The 16,837-nt window shown below is 46.0% G+C and overlaps 2 non-coding genes across 2 annotated transcripts; both read left to right on the forward strand.

Annotated features, from left to right (window-relative positions):
* The first annotated feature begins 8,481 nt into the window (after positions 1-8,481).
* Positions 8,482-8,555, forward strand: Trnan-guu. The gene has a single exon. It is a non-coding gene; the product is annotated as a tRNA-Asn (tRNA).
* Positions 8,556-13,780: 5,225 nt separating this feature from the next.
* LOC121451154 lies at positions 13,781-13,944 on the forward strand. Its single transcript, XR_005974686.1, has one exon. It is a non-coding gene; the product is annotated as a U1 spliceosomal RNA (small nuclear RNA).
* The last annotated feature ends 2,893 nt before the right edge of the window (positions 13,945-16,837 follow it).

A 16,837-nucleotide genomic window follows, 5' to 3' on the forward strand; every position in this document is an offset into this window, starting at 1 on the left:
AGTAGAAACAGCACACAGTGTCTGAAATTCTATTATACCGTCCATTACAATTCGCAGTCTTGCCGTTCTCCGACCGCACCAGAGTTAAACACTGAAAATGGTGGAGCTACGATACTGCGTGTCGGTGCCTAAGATGACTGTTTCTGTTACAGAACCTTAGAAACCTCAAAAGCCAGCAGGTCCCCAATTCCGGCTGGACCTTAGGCTGACCACTGGGTGCGGTTCCCTATAGAGAAAGGAGAGCTGCTGGAGGGGGTAGGCCCTGGGTCAATCCATTGATCCCAGAAAAGCGTGAATGGGGGACGGGCGAGGATGGGGGACGACTCAACCAGAAGACCCGGGTGCGTATCCTGAGTTTAGGAATCCAGTTTGTCACCACCGCTAGCGGCTGTGCTCTCCGGGTGTTCCACAGGCCCTTCAGAGTTCGAAGGAGGAAGCAGTCCATATCCCTGGCAATGTGTGTCAACAGAATCAGCCCCAAAAGCTATTCTTTTAATAATAAATAAATAAATAAATAATAAGAACTGTACTTTTAATAAGAAAAAAAAACAAGTTTGGTTTTGTTTCTTAGCACTTGAGGAGGCTTCGGGAAAAGTGTACAACAGAAAATCTGTGTGGGCACAGGTGAGGTGGCTCAGCAGACAAAAGAGCTTGCTGCTAAGTGTTGATGACCTGAGTTCGATCCCAGGAACCCATGAACAAGGCCAGAACTGACCTCTGCCCTCATGTGCCCCCAAATAAACACACACAACAAATTAGATAAAACTTTTTTTATTTTAGAAAAGTAGTGTGAATGCCACTGTGGTGCAAAGATGATGATTCTCCAAATTCTCTCTTATCCAAGAATAGCTTAATCTAAGTTTTTTTTTTAAAGAGGGGTTTTAGACAATAATCCTTCTATTTATTTATTTAGACACAGGCTAGCAGTGAACTCAGTCTCCACTCCCCAAGTGCTGACATTCCTCAATGTTCAGTCAATCTCAATCTCTCTCTCTCTCTCTCTCTTTTTATTTTTCAAGACAGGGTTTCTTTCTGTGTAGGCTTGGCTGTCCCAGAACTCACTCAGTAGTCCAGGCGGTCTTCCAACTCAAGGCTCAATATTTCTCTTTTTAACAATGTATTACAGCTGGTGGTGGTGGCACTCACCTTTAATCCCAGCATCCAGGAGGCAGAGGCAGGTGGATCTCTGTGAGTCGGAGGCCAGCCTGGTCTACAAAGTAAGTGAGTTGCAGGATAGCCAGAGCTGTTACACAGAAAAAAAAACTGTCTCAATAAAACAAAACAAAATAAAATAAAATAATGTATGTACTTCTTTGCATTCAAGTTTCTTTCTTCTGCTAGTATGCCTTTGTGGGTTTTTAATGGCCATACTGTGCTGAAAATATCAGAGTTGTTTTTTTTTTTTTTTTTTTTGGTTTTTCGAGACAGGGTTTCTCTGTGGTTTTGGAGCCTGTCCTGGAACTAGCTCTTGTAGATCAGGCTGGTCTCGAACTCACAGAGATCCGCCTGCCTCTGCCTCCCGAGTGCTGGGATTAAAGGCATGCGCCACCACCGCCCCGCTTATATCAGAGTTTTGTTATTGTTTTGAGATTTGGCTTTTTTGTTTTCTTTTGTTTGAACTTGTTTGGAAATCTCTGAATAGAGACTGTCACGTGCTGCATAGCTTCTTGGTTGGTTGGTGTTTGTTTGCTTCTAACACTTTGCTCTGCACAGGGAGCAGGCTTCCAGGAGACTAACCCGGGAGAGCTTTACTGGTCAGTTCTTGTCAACTTTTCACCAGCTAAAGTCATCCAGGAAGAGGGAGCCCCTGTTGAGACACTGCCTCCATCAGATTGACCGATAGGCAAGTCTGTGGATGTTTCTGGATTAATGATTGAGGTGGGGAGATCAGATTTCTGTGAGCAATGTCACCCCTGGACAGGTGGCTCTGGTGGTAAGTAAGAAAGCAGGCTGGGGAGAGATGGAGGAGGGTGCGAGTCCCACAGTGTGTCCTCAAGCAAAGGCACCGGGAAGCCATAGTCAGCCTCCCCGGAAATCAGATGCCCCCAAAGGCTGCTGAGCTGAAATCTTGCCTCCCAGGCCTGACTTCCCAGGCAGATGGTCACAGCTGGGCAGCACCTGAACTTGAGACCTCCAGTGAGAAATTAAGTCACGTAGTCAATAACTTTGGTTCCCACAGTTTAACCTCCGCTTCATCCCCTGAGCTACGGTAGAAGCTACTTTCCTGCAGTTATCTTCCACTTGGCAGGACGTGCAGTCAGGAAAGGAGTCTTTCATATAGATCACATTTGGGACCTTCGAAGATAAAGGGTCGTCCAAGCTCAGAGGATTGCCTTTGTTTGTGTGTGTATATGAACTGGAAACTTTACAGAATTAGAGGAGAACAGAAGGGGAGGAGATCAGCAGGGGAAGAATAAAGAAACTGATGCAGAGAAGTACGGAGGGGAGAGAGTTCATTCCACCCTCAGATCTAAGTCCCGTGCTCGCTGTGAGTCTTCTGAACCCTGAAGGGAGGAACAGTGAGGCTGGCACTCAGAGATCCCGGATAGAGAGGGATTGAAAGCTCGAGTCTAGCTTCAATTATAGAGAGAACCCCTGTCTAAACCAGAAAGAAAAGGGCAGGGAACGCACCCTTTTAACCAGTACTGGGGAGGAGGGACAGGCGGATCTTTAGGGTCTGAAGATCCAGCTCCCAAGCTTCTACCCAGGGTGACTCAGAGAAGGCGTCTCAGGAGTGAGAGATTTCTGTAATAACCTCACACAGGAGCTGAGGTCATTCTATTATTCTGTGGCTCTAATTCCCTTGTTCTAATTGTCCCTGATTCTCTTTAGTTCCGGTTTTCTCTGTCCTAAATCATTGGTTCTGATTTCCCCTGCTTCCTTGTTCACCTAGCTTAAGTAGACTTTTTGCAGGAGGCTTGAGGCAACAAGGAAAAAAATGACGAGTTATATCTCACTGGTCACGGTGCGTTCCCTGGGTAAACGATAAGGACAGAGCCATTTACCATGGCAACGTGAGGGTTCAAGGTTTCTGGTGTAAGACTGTGACCAGAGGCTGAGGCCATATCGCTCAGTGAGACAAGCTGGGAGACAGATTTTTATCAACCAGACTTGGCAAGTGAAGAATTTTTTAGGTTGCTTTGTGGTAATAACCTTGGTTAGACATCTGCAACTCCTTGTGCATATCTGTAAAGTTTTAAACTTATGATCCATTTACAGAAGCATTCAGTCTAGTTTGAACTTGCTCTGAGGTAAAAATGAGCTGATTGTGTGTCGCTCTTCTTAGATTAGGGAGAAATTGCTGTTTTCTTGTGTTAGTCTAAGTAAAGGGAACAAAACATGCTTTTAAATGTCTTACAGTCCTTGTGGGACAATAGATCTAGTTATGAAGCAAATCCTAATACGTTTTCTACGTGTCAAAATTATACAATTATACAGTTTAATGAGAAGTCATCTTCCTGACCACCCTCTGATCTGTGCCCATAAGATTAAGATGCAATCACAAGATTATATATATGTGTATATATATATATATATATACACACATATATACATCATATAAAATTGCACACTACCGTGCAGGTATTAAAGAGACACCATAGCTGCTTTAGCAAATGTGTAACTGCAGACAGGAGCACAGTTTCTAGAGTCGGTGATCCCATAGGTCCTGCCTGGACAGGATTCTCCTCCATCAGAGAATCATTCCTCAGTGGGTTGATATCTGGATTCTAGTTGTCGGCTGCTGTAACTCTCATGGCCTCTGACACCAACCTCTGACTTTAAGACCAGCCTGGTCTACACAGTAAGTTCCGGACCAGCCTCACTTACTTAGTGAGCTCTGCCAAATAAAAAACAAGAACCTGGGCTGGAGAGATGGCTCAGAGGTTAAGAGCATTGACTGCTCTTCCAGAGGTCCTGAGTTCAATTCTCAGCAACCACATGGTGACTCACAACCACCTGTACTGAGATATGGCGCCCTCCTCTGGCGTACCGGCATGCATCGAGGCAGAATGTTGTATACATAATAAATAATTAAAAAAAAAAAAAAAGAACCTTTGCCCCTTGACCTGCAGCCACCCACCGAGGCAAGCAGCCCTCCATCTATACAACTCAGACACCTCAGCAGAGTTCTGTTGTTATAAGTAGTCTGAACATTGTCCATTTGTACATTTAGTTTCTTAAGAGGACGGACTCATAGTCAAAATAATCCTGAGCGAAAAGAGCAGTTCTGGAGAGATTACCATTCCAGATCTTAGAAATATGGCGGAGCCATGGTAATAAAGACAGCGTGGAAGCGGCACAAAACCAGACGTGTGGACCAGTGGGAAAAAGTCAAGATCCAAACATGACTACTAATGACTTCAGTCATCTAATGCTTGACAGTGATGCCAAAGCCATATGCTGGGGAAAAGACCGCCAACAAATGGTGCTGGGGAAACTGCATGTCCACCCTGCAGATTTCTGAACTGACATCAGGCAGGACAATGCACTTGCTAGACGTCCTTTGAAAACAAGAGGATGCTTTGCCCTCACACTCCAAAAGTACTTCCTTGGTCGGGCATCATGGTCTTCACATTTGTCTTCTGAGAAAAGGTTCCATTAGTACCATATAAAAAGCTGATCTTTGTCCAGTAAGGGAACAGCAGACATTAGCAGATACTCCCCTCCCCAGAGAAGCTGAATCCCTGGCTGCTCTCCATTGTATGTCTGTGCTCCCCTTGACCCTGATTGTTCACACCAAATGCAGGAGAACAGAATTAGACCTCTGTCTGCCACCTTTCACCAAAACTAACCCTAAACTCACTATTAATGAGATAGTGAACTGGTCTCACCACTCTGAAACCGGGGCAGAGATTCTCAAACAGTTAAAAATAAGTCTACCATATCATAGGGCCGAGCTGTCTCACCCTTAACAGATTCCCAAAGGACTTGGCATCCTCCTCTACAGCCAACTCAGCATGTTCCTCAGCGCTCTCTCTACTCCCAACAACCCCAGTGTCCTTCGACCAATGGATGGAAAATGACAATGTGCTGCATACGCATGATGGAATAAAACTCCGCTGTAAAGAAACATGGAACCGTGAACTTCGCAGGTAGATCAAACTTCAAAAGAGCCTATAGAATGAGGCAACCCAGACCCAGAAAGACAAAAGTTGTGTGTTCTCTCTCTTCTGAGACTCACAACCCCAAATCCTCAGATGTGAGTAAAATCCTGGAGTAACTGCAGAAACCAGGGAGGTAAAGGGACCATTGCCAGGGTTGGGGGATGGGGGAGCAAGAGAGAGGGAATAGCAGGACACAATGATGGGGGGGGGGACAGAAAATGCAAGAGATGATAATTAGGGAGCAGGAGGGAGATAAACTCAGAAGGAAAGAGGAAGCAGAACAACAGGAAGGGAGTATCAAAAGGTCATAAGAAATCATTAACTAGCCGGGCGGTGGTGGCACACTCCTTTCCTCCCAGCACTCGGGAGGCAGAGGCAGGCGGATCTCTGAGAGTTCGAGGCCAGCCTGGTCTACAAGAGCTAGTTCCGGGACAGGCACCAAAAGCTACAGAGAAACCCTGTCTCGAAAAACCAAAAAAAAAAAAAAAAATCATTAACTAGCTACCCCAAAACAAAACAAAATAAAACAAAAAAACCCTCTCCTCTGTGTGCGTGTCTTCTGGTGTGTGTGTCTGTCTGCCTGTGTGTGTGTGTGTGTTTGTGTCTGTATGTGTCTTCTGTTTATGTGTTTGTGTGTGTGTCTGTGTGTCCCTGTGTGTGTGTTTGTGTGTGTCTGTATGTGTTCAAATGAAATTTTTCCCATCTGGTCTGACAATGATCCCTCCAAGAGTCAGAGACCTCCTAACAAAACAAGAAAACAAGAAGGAGTCACCCCCAGAGACCATCTCACACACCACAGTCAATGCAAAAGCATGAGGATTTTATTAATTCTGTCATGACAGGGTCCCCCAGCATTCGGGAAGCCGAGGGACCTCAAATAGCTAGCTGGTACAGTCTACTTTTAAAGGGGCCACAGAAGCAAGGGGGGTTGTTCTTTGACTATTCTGATTGGCTTATTCGAAAGGGCTATTACCAATAATTGACTGGAGAGCTGTTGCCAGATCAGATGAGGTAAGAGGTCATTTTGACCCCATTTCCCAGGGGACCGAACCAAAACATACGTATATGGGTAATTATTCAGGAACTGAGTACGTGTGAGTGTAGCTGTTTGGTCCTTGGTTCCCAGGGGAGGAGGGGAAGCACTATGGCACAGAGGCTGAGAGGATTCAGAATTGTCAAAAATGGCTTCAGGGTTGTCTTAAAGTCTTACAACCACTAGCTATGAGAAGCCCTCTTTTGAGTTGTTGCTTAGAGTCACCTCTCTCAAAAACATCACAGGTGATTGCAATTATTCTTGGTTGTCCCCTGGAGGTAGAAGGAAAGTCCCCACCGCTGAAGATACTGTGTACTTCAGACACAGGGCCCAGAGGACCCTGAGCTGGAACTAACCTGAGAGCCCTCTCCCTAAGGAGTTGTTTCCACGATACCAGAAGGCACCACACAAGCTTCCACAGGAGGAAAATAACCAACAGTCCTCCCCAGCTACAAATCACAACAATGACCAGCATTGCAAACAGGCATACACAGCAACCAACAGCTTTCTAATTGGACTTGAGGGAGTCACACCAACAGGCCTGGCTACCTACTAGGGCTAGTGAGATCACAGATATTGGAGGAGAATCTACAACCCCCCTTTGCTAAACCAGCATTATCCCTAATTTGCCTTTATAACTGCAGATAAACTGGGCAGTGGTGGCACACACCTTTAATCCCAGCACTCGGGAGGGAGAGGCAGGCAGATCTCTGTGAGTTCGAGGCCAGCCTGGTCTACAAGAGCTAGTTCCAGGACAGGCACCAAAGCTACAGAGAAACCTTGTCTTGAAAACAACAACAACAACAATAACAACTGCAGATAAGTGTAGTCCTCTCCTCTCAAGAAAACTCTTTGAAATAGAAAATCATGAACCAATCAAAATACGGAATTTTGGAGCCCAGTCCCAGTGGATATATCTATAAAACTCTCCAACCCCTAAGGCTCGGGAAACTTTTCGGAAGAGGGGCAAAAATACTTGAAGAGCCAGGGGATCAGGGAGTTTGCTGTGAGATTGTGTCGCCTAGTAATGTCAGAAGTGACATGAAGTCTCACCAGCAGGTCTGCCTCAGCGTGAACCGACCAAAGACAGCAACAATATGCTAACACCAGGCAGGATGGATGGGAGAAAGTCTACGAGGCCTCAGCCTTACACAGAGAACTGCAGGTGACCGAGGAATGCTGGGGGCAGGAGAAATAGCCTTCCCCAGGGAAGAGCGCAGCCGTCGGTTCCCTAATACCAAATGGTCAGCCCTGAAAACATACAAGCCAGTAAGTACACAGACCGAGTGGTTGTATTTAGGAACGTATATGTTTACACACCCACAGATGGAATTAACGCGAAAAGAGGCCATGCATTTGAAAGCGAGCAAGAAGGGGTCCATAGGAGGGTTTGGGGGGAAAGGGAAGGAGGAAATGATGTAATTCTAATCTCAAAAAAAAATTTAAATAGTAATAAAAAAATGCTGGAGACCATTCCAGAAAGGCACAACCAATCAAAATGTAGTTGTGGAGTCCAGTCCCAGGGCACACATCCACAAAACACTCTCAGACCTAAGTGATCTCAGGGATCACTGTAGAAGACAGACTGGAAAGACTGTAAGACCCAGAGTGCCTGGGAGTTTGCTGTAAGATTGTCTCCTAGTGATGTCTCACCAACGTGAGTGCCTAAGCCTGTTGAAGAGCGCCGGAAAGCCTCAGTCCTGCACAAAGGGCTTACTACCTGCAGCTAAGGAATGCTAAGGAATGGGTCCTTTCCCAGGGAAGAGCACACCAATTGGCGATCCAGTACCAAATGCTCAGCCTGAAAACATACATACGACTAACAGTATACAGAAACGAGCAGACTGCATTTATGTGTTTAGAAATATAGACCTATGCAATACAGTGAATATGTATATGTAACAACAATGGCAAAAGAGAGCGTGAGTTTGAGAGTACGGAGGGTTTGGTGGGGGAGGAAAGGCAAGGGGGAAAATGATGAAACTTCATTATCTCAACTAATAACTATTTAAAAAAGAAGAAAAGAGAGGACCGGTCCAACAAGTTCTACTGGAGCTCCCAGGGTGTTAGCTTCACGCAGGTCCCGCCTGGGCAGACCCGGATGGCAGACTTGTCGCAGGGCGGGACGGGACTTCTGAGTTTGGGAACGCTAAGGAGAAGGGGCGTTTCGGCGGCTGTTCAGGATCAAAACGCAGGCTTCAGCAGGCTTCAAACGACAAGAATTCGCCGTTCCAAACACTCCAGGTCTTCAAGGCGCTGGAATTAACCCAGTAATTTTGCAATAGCTGTGCGCTATTGGTTAGTGGGCACTCTCCATCAGGATGTAATGCATGAAGCAGCTGTGTTTCTGTGGCGCAATCGGTTAGCGCGTTCGGCTGTTAACCGAAAGGTTGGTGGTTCAAGCCCACCCAGGGACGTCCCATGAACTTTATGTTAAAGTCTGCAACAGGACGGACTTTCTTACAAAACTACTTTCTTGACCTCTAGGAAACTTGATTAGGTCCGCTGTTAACTGAGCAGATCGCCCCACCTCCAAATAAGCCCCTTTCTGTGTGGTCTTGGGCAAGAGGAAACGTTCTGTACCAATATTTTGTTTTTGTTTCTCTGTCAACTGTAATGTTAATATAATAATACATACTGCATTATTTACAGGACAAGGTGGCTTTAGTAATTGCTCCATCCCATAATGCTGCCAGGAAGGGCAAAAGTTCATTATTATCATGTTTGTCTGATATTCCTGAGCCCTGGGTTGATCCCCAGCACCTGAAAGGAGTTGTTGGAAGATTTAAGTTATAGATGAATGGATAGGATAGGTGTTGCTCCTACAGAGGCCCCGAGTTCAGTTCCCCACAACTGTGCCAGACATCACATTATCAGCAGGAAAATCCACCAGCGTCTGCCTCTCTAGGTGTCTATGCACACATACACAAGCCCTTTCTAAAAGTCTAATAACTGTGCCTCTTCTTCCTCTGTTGTGCCAGTATCTATTCCTACACAGGTGGCTTTTAAAATTAGGCTATTGGCCGGGCGATGGTGGCGCACGCCTTTAATCCCAGCACTCGGGAGGCAGAGGCAGAGGCAGGTGGATCTCTGTGAGTTCGAGACCAGCCTGGTCTACAGAATGAGTTCCAGGACAGGCTCCAAAGCCACAGAGAAACCCTGTCTCAAAAAACCAAAATAAATAAATAAATAAATAAAATTAGGCTATTTCCATGATTTTATGCTCACACACAGTGCTAGCCCAGCCATTCTCATACAAATATCATTTGCCAGTCATCCAAGTGTTTCTAGGAGGCTGAGCCCTAGACTTACAAATGTTGTGCCTCAGAGATTACAGCATACTCCGACTAGGAATGGCATCCTGTGAGAGTGTCGCTCTCCTTGGAAGTAGGAGGAAGGCACAGCACACAGCAAGGGCTAAGTAGGGTATCTCTCTGTCTGCCCATCAGCTACATCTTCAAGGTACTTTGTATAATTGTCATCTTCTGGTGACCTGGTCAGCCAGGGCTAGGGTGAATGCCCAGAGTGGCTCCTTGAGTAGTTTATACTCAGCCATCTTACCCAAAAGGATAACTGTGTCACTGACCCCTGATGTTTGTGCCTCCTCTCTCTCTCTTCTGTCGATGACAGGAGAGAATCAGTAAAACTCGCTCTGTTATTCAAAGTTTTCCAAGGGAACAGAACCAACTTCTATCTGTCTATTGATCAATCAATATTTATTTTAAGATATTGGCTCACGTAACTGTGGAGGCTCAGCAAATCCAAAATTGGCCGTGTGACCTGGCAAATGAGTTCTGGCAAAGTTTTGGTTTAAGTGTATCTTCTAGGACTAGTAATGTAACGTTAGAATTATATAAGTATGTTATGAAATTAATATATATAACTGATTCCCTCTTTGGGAAGGACAGCCATTTTAATTAAGGCCTTCAAGTGATTGGATAAATGTTGTGGAATATTTGTTTAATTAGTTAAAGATGTGTTGCTGCTTTATCTCTCCTGCCTAGGCACCTGGTCTAATAAAAAGCTGAACAGTCAATAGTGAGGGAGGAGGTATAGGCAGGACTTCCAGGCAGGGAGAGTAAGTAGTAGAAGAAATTTAGGCCCAAGGAAGAAAGAAAAAGAGATGCCAGGGGCCAGACAGACAGACGTGGAGGAAGCAAGAAAGTAGGATATACAGAATGAAAGAAAGATAAAAAGCCCCAAGGCAAAATGTAGATAAAGAGAAACAGATTAAGTTAAAAGAGTTAGTGGGACAAGTATAAGCTCAGCCGAGCATTTATAATTAACAATAAGCCTCCGTGTCTTTATTTGGGAGCTGGTTGGCAGCCCAAAGAAAATCCCAGCTGCAGATGAAACCACTCACATTCCGTTTCATTCAACATTTACTGATTTAAAAATTGATCTCACTTAAAATATACCTTTGCACCAGGCAGTGGTGGCACACACCTTTAGTCCTAACACTCAGGAGGCAGAGGCAGGTGGATCTCTGTGAGTTCGAGGCCAGCCTGGTCTACAGAGCGAGTTCCAGGACAGGCTCCAAAGCTACACAGAGAAACTTTGTCTCAAGAAAGAAAACAAAGCAACAACAACAAAAAAAATACTTTTGCCTAGTCTACACAGTGAGTTCAGAACAGCAAGGACTATGTAGAGAGGCAATGCCTTTTTAAAAAAAGTAAATATGCCTTTGCCAAAACATCCAACATCTTGTTGAACCAATTATCTATGTTCTGTGATCTAACTAGGTTGGCACATAAAATTGACTATGATGCTGTCTCTGTTATCTCTTGATTAGAGGGAGTGCTTTTTCCGTATAAACTGTTCATTCGAGGCATATGATAGTCAATAGAATCCCACACCTTTTGACATGGGTACAGAAACAGCTCCACAGAACTCATTCCTTTATCTGTAGACTCCAGCTCTTTTTGGTTTGTTTTTGGTTTTGATTTTTGTTTGTTTGGTTTTAGTTTTTCAAGACAGGGTTTCTCTGTGTAGCTCCGGCTGTCCTGGAACTCACTCTGTAGACCAGGCTGGCCTTGAACTCGGATCTGCCTGCCTCTGCTTCCTGAGTGCTGGGATTCAAGGCAGGCACCGCCGCCACCACCACCCAGTAACAACTTTTTCTCTCTATTGTACCCTGTCGGTTCTTCTTCTCCCATCAGTGGTGTGCATGTGGACTTCTGGTTTGATTTTGTGAACCGAGTGTCAGGAATGCTCTCTGCTGAGCAGTGGCCAGCACTGTTCTTTTGGTTTGATTTTGTGAACCGAGCGTCAAGAATGCTCTCTGCTGAGCAGTGGCTAGCACAGTTCCATTCTCCGTCAGGTGACACCCAGCAGCTAATGCATCTATGGGTTGTTTTTTATCGGCAGTTGATTTGTTCTGAGGTATTTGTTATGTTTTGAGTTTGGTACTCCTGGTATTTGACTCTACTGTGTTGAAATGGTTCACATTTTAGCTAACACTGGATAACAATTCTATGCGCCCAGCAGGTGTCAGTATATGTCTATAATATGAATGCTCTTCGGTCACCATCTGCTCCCTGAAGAACAGGAATGCCCATACGGGTGTCCCTGGCCTCCAGCAGAGCCATGAAGGAAGGGCTCGAGTGTTAGAATACTCTTACAGTTGTTTAACTGGGTCGGAGGAAGGCAGAAAGAGATTCTGTCATTGTCTGGCAGTAAATAAACATGTGGTTTGTCACGGGATCCAATGGGCACAGACCCTCAAGTCTCTGAGACTGGGGCTTTATAACACAGCCCTTAGGGGGACACTTAAGACCCAAGCTCTATGGCTCTATTGCGAGTCATTAAATGACTTTCTGAGTCTCAGAAAGTCAGGAGCCACCCAGACCATGGACACAGCCACCCGGACCATGGACACAGTCACCCGGACCATGGACACAGTCACCCGGACCATGGACACAGTTACCCGGACCATGGACACAGCCACGCGGACCATGGACACAGTCACCCAGACCATGGACACAGCCACCCAGACAATGGACACAGTCACCCGGACCATGGACACAGTCACCCGGACCATGGACACAGTCACCCGGACCATGAACACAGCCACGCGGACCATGGACACAGCCACCTGGACCATGGACACAGCCACCTGGACCATGGACACAGCCACCTGGACCATGGACACGGCTTCCTGGCTGTTCTAATTTCTAAACTACAAAGCAGTTTCTTTCTTCCTATGCTGGAGATCAAACCCAGAGCAAGTACACAACGGGATAACAGGCAAGTACCCTACCACCCCAATCCTAGGAAAAAAAAAAAAAAAGACCATCTCACTGTGGGATGCAGGCAGCCTCAAATCCATGGTCCTCCTGCCTCCACTTCCAGAGTGCTGGGAATAGAGGTGTGGGCCACCATGCCTGGCTTCTTTGCGGAACTTGACAAGGGCTAGAGTTGATGGTGCACACCTGGAACCTGAGCCTTACCTATTATCCCCACGCTTAGGAGTCTGAGGCAGGAAAACTGAAAGTCCAGGGACAACCTGGGCTACAGAACAAGATCTTGTCTCAAATAAAAGCCTAACTGTCACAATAAAACCCATCTACAATTTTTTCCCCTTTCTTGGTTTTTCAAGACAGGGCTTCTCTGTGAGTTCGAGGCTATCCTGATCAACATGTGGAGCTCCAGCAAAGCCAGGGCTATGTTGAGGGATATGCTTCAGAGAGAGACAGAGAAACAGCGATTTTAAGGTGTCTGAAGATGGCAGAAAGGCAAGGGCACTCGCCATTAGGCCTGACCATCCTAGAGCTTGATCCACGGAGCAGACACAGCAGAAAGAGATCCGACTGCTGCAAACTGTCCGCTGGCCTCCACACACGAGTCATGGCACACACACACCTGCCCCTCCCACACAAACACAACACAGAAAAGAGTACTTATTTATTTTGTGTATATGTGTTTGTGCCTGGGTATATGTGTGTACACAACACACATGCAGGAGCCTGAGGGGGACCAGGAACACAGACTGGGGTCACCCCAAGTCCCGACGTAGTGTCAGTCTCATGGTGTTTCTGTAGAAGGAACAGAGAAATCCATACATCAAGAGCCTTGTAAAATGCAGTGGTGGAGACATGCTGTAGGCAGGTGCCAGCGAAGCTGGAGACCTCTGCTGTAGGGCTGGCTCTCTTGCTGCCTGGCTTCTCTAACATCGTATTGGCAGAAGATAGGGGTCTGCCGGTACACACCGAAACCAGCGACAAGGCTGTTAGTCCACGGCTGTAAGCAACCATCGGCTATTTGGGGATTGGAGAAAATTCAAGATGATTTGTTTCTGGTCCTGCAACACTCCATCCAGCTCTCCTCCGCTAGCAAGAAAGTTTACTAAGCCAACGGGTCGAGGGTGAGGGGTGTGATGTCACCCTTGGGTGCCGGTTGGGGGCGTGGTCTATGCAGATGAGGGTCGCGCAGGGGCTGCCGGGTCCGCATCGGCTGCGGAAACGCCAACGATTTCTAGGATCTCTAGTGGCGTGGAAAGAAGGAAGCACGGGTCCGCGGGTGGCATCAGGGCGCAAGAATTGGATGCGCGTCCGGGGAGACCGTGCAACAGGCATGGTTAAGTGACCGTGTGTTAAGAGTGCAGGGTCGGTGGGCCTGAGTGGGGGTTGCGAGGGAGAAAAGCATACTTACCTGGCAGGGGAGATACCATGATCACGTAGGTGGTTTTCCCAGGGCGAGGTTCACCCATTGCACGTGGGGTGTGTTGACCCCTGCGATTTCCCCAAATGCGGGAAACTCGACTGCATAGTTTTTGTTAGTGGGGGACTGCGTTCGCGCTCTCCCCTAGTATCCCTGGTGAAAAATAACAGATTGGTCTTTCATACATACTTAGGTTAGCTGAAGCAACTGTTTCTACCTGCTATGAAACAGTTTGAAGTAAGTACTGAAGGTCAAAAGTATTAAGCAGGTTCCTATTTTTCAGTCTTACTTTCCTTGTAAAAAACTGAGCAGGTAGGCTCTGTATATACGCTGAAATAGTTCCAAGAATGTAAGATTTTGTTAAGGTTGCCCCAACTGTCAAGAAAATTAAGGCATTGGTTGGGCTTAGAAAGGAGTTTTATATTCCTTGTAAACCATATTTCAACAACTTTAGCTGCAAGACAAGTCAAATGGTCAGTTTGAAAATTGTGCTAGCTTGCTAATTTTATGTCAACTTGACATAAACTAGAGTTGTCTGAAGACATATTGGTGTGGGGTGGTGCCACCTCTGGGCAGGTAGTCCCAAAACGTAAGGAAGCAGGCTGAGCAAACCTTGAATACAGAGAAATTAGCTTTATCTTTCCATATAAATACTGTGCAGTATCAGCAGAAGGGTACACAGATCCTAAAACAGGTTGATGACAGAGGCCTACAAGGAGAATCAACATAGGTCTCCGTGGAGAACAGGGTTTGGTTTGGTTTCTGGGTTTTTCCCCCCATGGTAATGCTATTTTTTTTTTTTTTTTTGGTTTTTCGAGACAGGGTTTCTCTGTGGTTTTGGAGCCGGTAATGCTATTTTTATTTCCATGTTAGCAACACAGATATTTGGTAATATTTTACACTTGACTCCAAGTGCTCCCAGAGTCCTCTGTTTCTTTCAGCCTCTATGTATGGCCTATCTGGTGGCACAGGCCAGTAGGATTTGCTGATGGAGGCAGAGCCAGGAGCGTCTGGAGTTGAGATGCCTGTTAACATCTCTCTCAGTGCTGGCATCTCAAACTTTTTCTATCTTTCTGATTCTTTCCTTTCTTTCTTTCTTTCTTTCTTTTGGTTTTTCAAGACAGGGTTTCTCTGTAGCTTTTTTTTTTTTTTTTTTTTGGTTTTTCGAGACAGTATTTCTCTGTGGTTTTGGAGCCTGTCCTGAAACTAGCTCTTGTAGACCAGGCTGGTCTCGAACTCACAGAGATCCGCCTGCCTCTGCCTCCCGAGTGCTGGGATTAAAGGCGTGCGCCACCACCACCTGGAACTAGCTCTTGTAGACCAGGCTGGTCTCGAACTCACAGAGATTCGCCTGCCTCTGACTCCCTAGGCTGGGATTAAAGGTGTGTGCCACCATTGCCCAGTTTATCTTTCTGATTCTTAAAAGTTTCAAATTATAAAAATTATCCCCTGACTTCCAAAGAATCATTCCCTATGCCCTTTATCTTAAGTGTAGGAATTTAAAAATTAATCTTTTTGCCCTGTTCAAACTTCCTTTATCTTCATTCACTGATCTCATTGTTTTCCTACCACTCAGAGCCTCACTCACTCTGAGCCTCCTCCGTATCTTCCTGTAAACTAGCAGGGAGGTTTGTGCAGCGTGTGTATTCCTAGGAACTTCTTCAGTTTCTAGTGAGCATTCTGCATGCTGTGAGGACGCTCACCCCTCAGAGATGGGTGGGAATGGGGGTAGAGACTCACATGGATTGAATGATATATTTTTATTAAATTCTTGAAGCAAATTCACCAATCACGAAGTCTGTTCATTTAGTTCTGTAACTGAGGCTTCATTGATAAGTATTTCAGAATATAAGCAGCTTGAGTAAATTGCCAACTACTGTGTAGTTTGTAAGTGCAGAATCAGGATTTATCCGGATTGTACCCCCGCCCCCCACAGAAACTGGACTTGAACTCCTGATGCAGAAGAGAAACACCAGCACACCGAGCTATGAGATGGCTTTTATTTCTATCTCTAGGGAAAGTCCATTAAATTAATGCTTGTTTTTCAACAAATATATATAAATGTTTATGAAATGTTTTCTGTGACAGGCATTGTGTAAACACGCAGGTTATGAGGTAAACTCGGAAGCCCTTCTTTTCAAACAAAGATACTCGGCACTATGTAAACATCTCATTGTCATTGTGATGTATTATTCATTACTTGACAACTAAGAATAAACAATAAGCCTAAATAATGGTGCCCAGAATAATGAATAGGTCCTAGCTAAGACTCAGGGAGTACCTCAAAGTCAGACCAACGAGACACACAGCAATACAGTATTATATAGGGAGTGTCCACAAGTGGCAGAGGGTGTTGTCTTGTCTGGGACACACCTCACAACTGACCTGAAGATGTGCCTGCCTCTGCAAGGTCATGGTATGGAAGCTACACTAAGGGTGGGGGACCCGGGCATTAACCAGGGTGAGAAGGGTGGACCTTGGAGACCTAAGATCCCCCACATCTTAAAGGAATCTGAAGGATGAAGGAACTGAGACAGCCAGGATAGAAAGCTGCATCAATGTTTGGCTCCAGGGCCCTCAACTGATCCAAGCTTCCCTCTCTCCACGATGCACCTGGCGCTCTTGCAGTCCTGGGCGCCCATTCACCTTGAGTTTCTGTGAGAATCTAAGGCTCTGCTGCTGTTGTCCTCCGGACATTTTCCATCAAGTGTGTAGATCTTTGTCCCCACAATCCCTCCGTTTGTGAACTCTAACTTTGAGCAAAAGCTTTAACTGGAGTCTAAATTGACCTTGGAAGCGGTTGAATTGGTGTTTTCTTCGAAATTCTGGCTCTGTTCCCTAGAACCAGCAAGAGGAAGGACAGAGGTCCATCCAAGCGGCTCCTCTCTGGAGCAGAACTGCATACAGCTGCCGTTTCAGCCCGCAAGCTCACCAAGTCTACGGAACATGAAGGGCCAGGTGTTGAAGTGGGAGCCTCTGGCAGTCTGTGATCTCCGGGCCCACCTCCCTTCCAGCTTAGGTAGCAGAATGGGCATCTGCC

The sequence above is a fragment of the Microtus oregoni genome, unplaced genomic scaffold, assembly GCF_018167655.1.
Source record: "Microtus oregoni isolate MIOR12 unplaced genomic scaffold, Mior012 000007F_ref0000211, whole genome shotgun sequence".
In the NCBI taxonomy this organism is placed as follows: Eukaryota; Metazoa; Chordata; class Mammalia; order Rodentia; family Cricetidae; genus Microtus; species Microtus oregoni.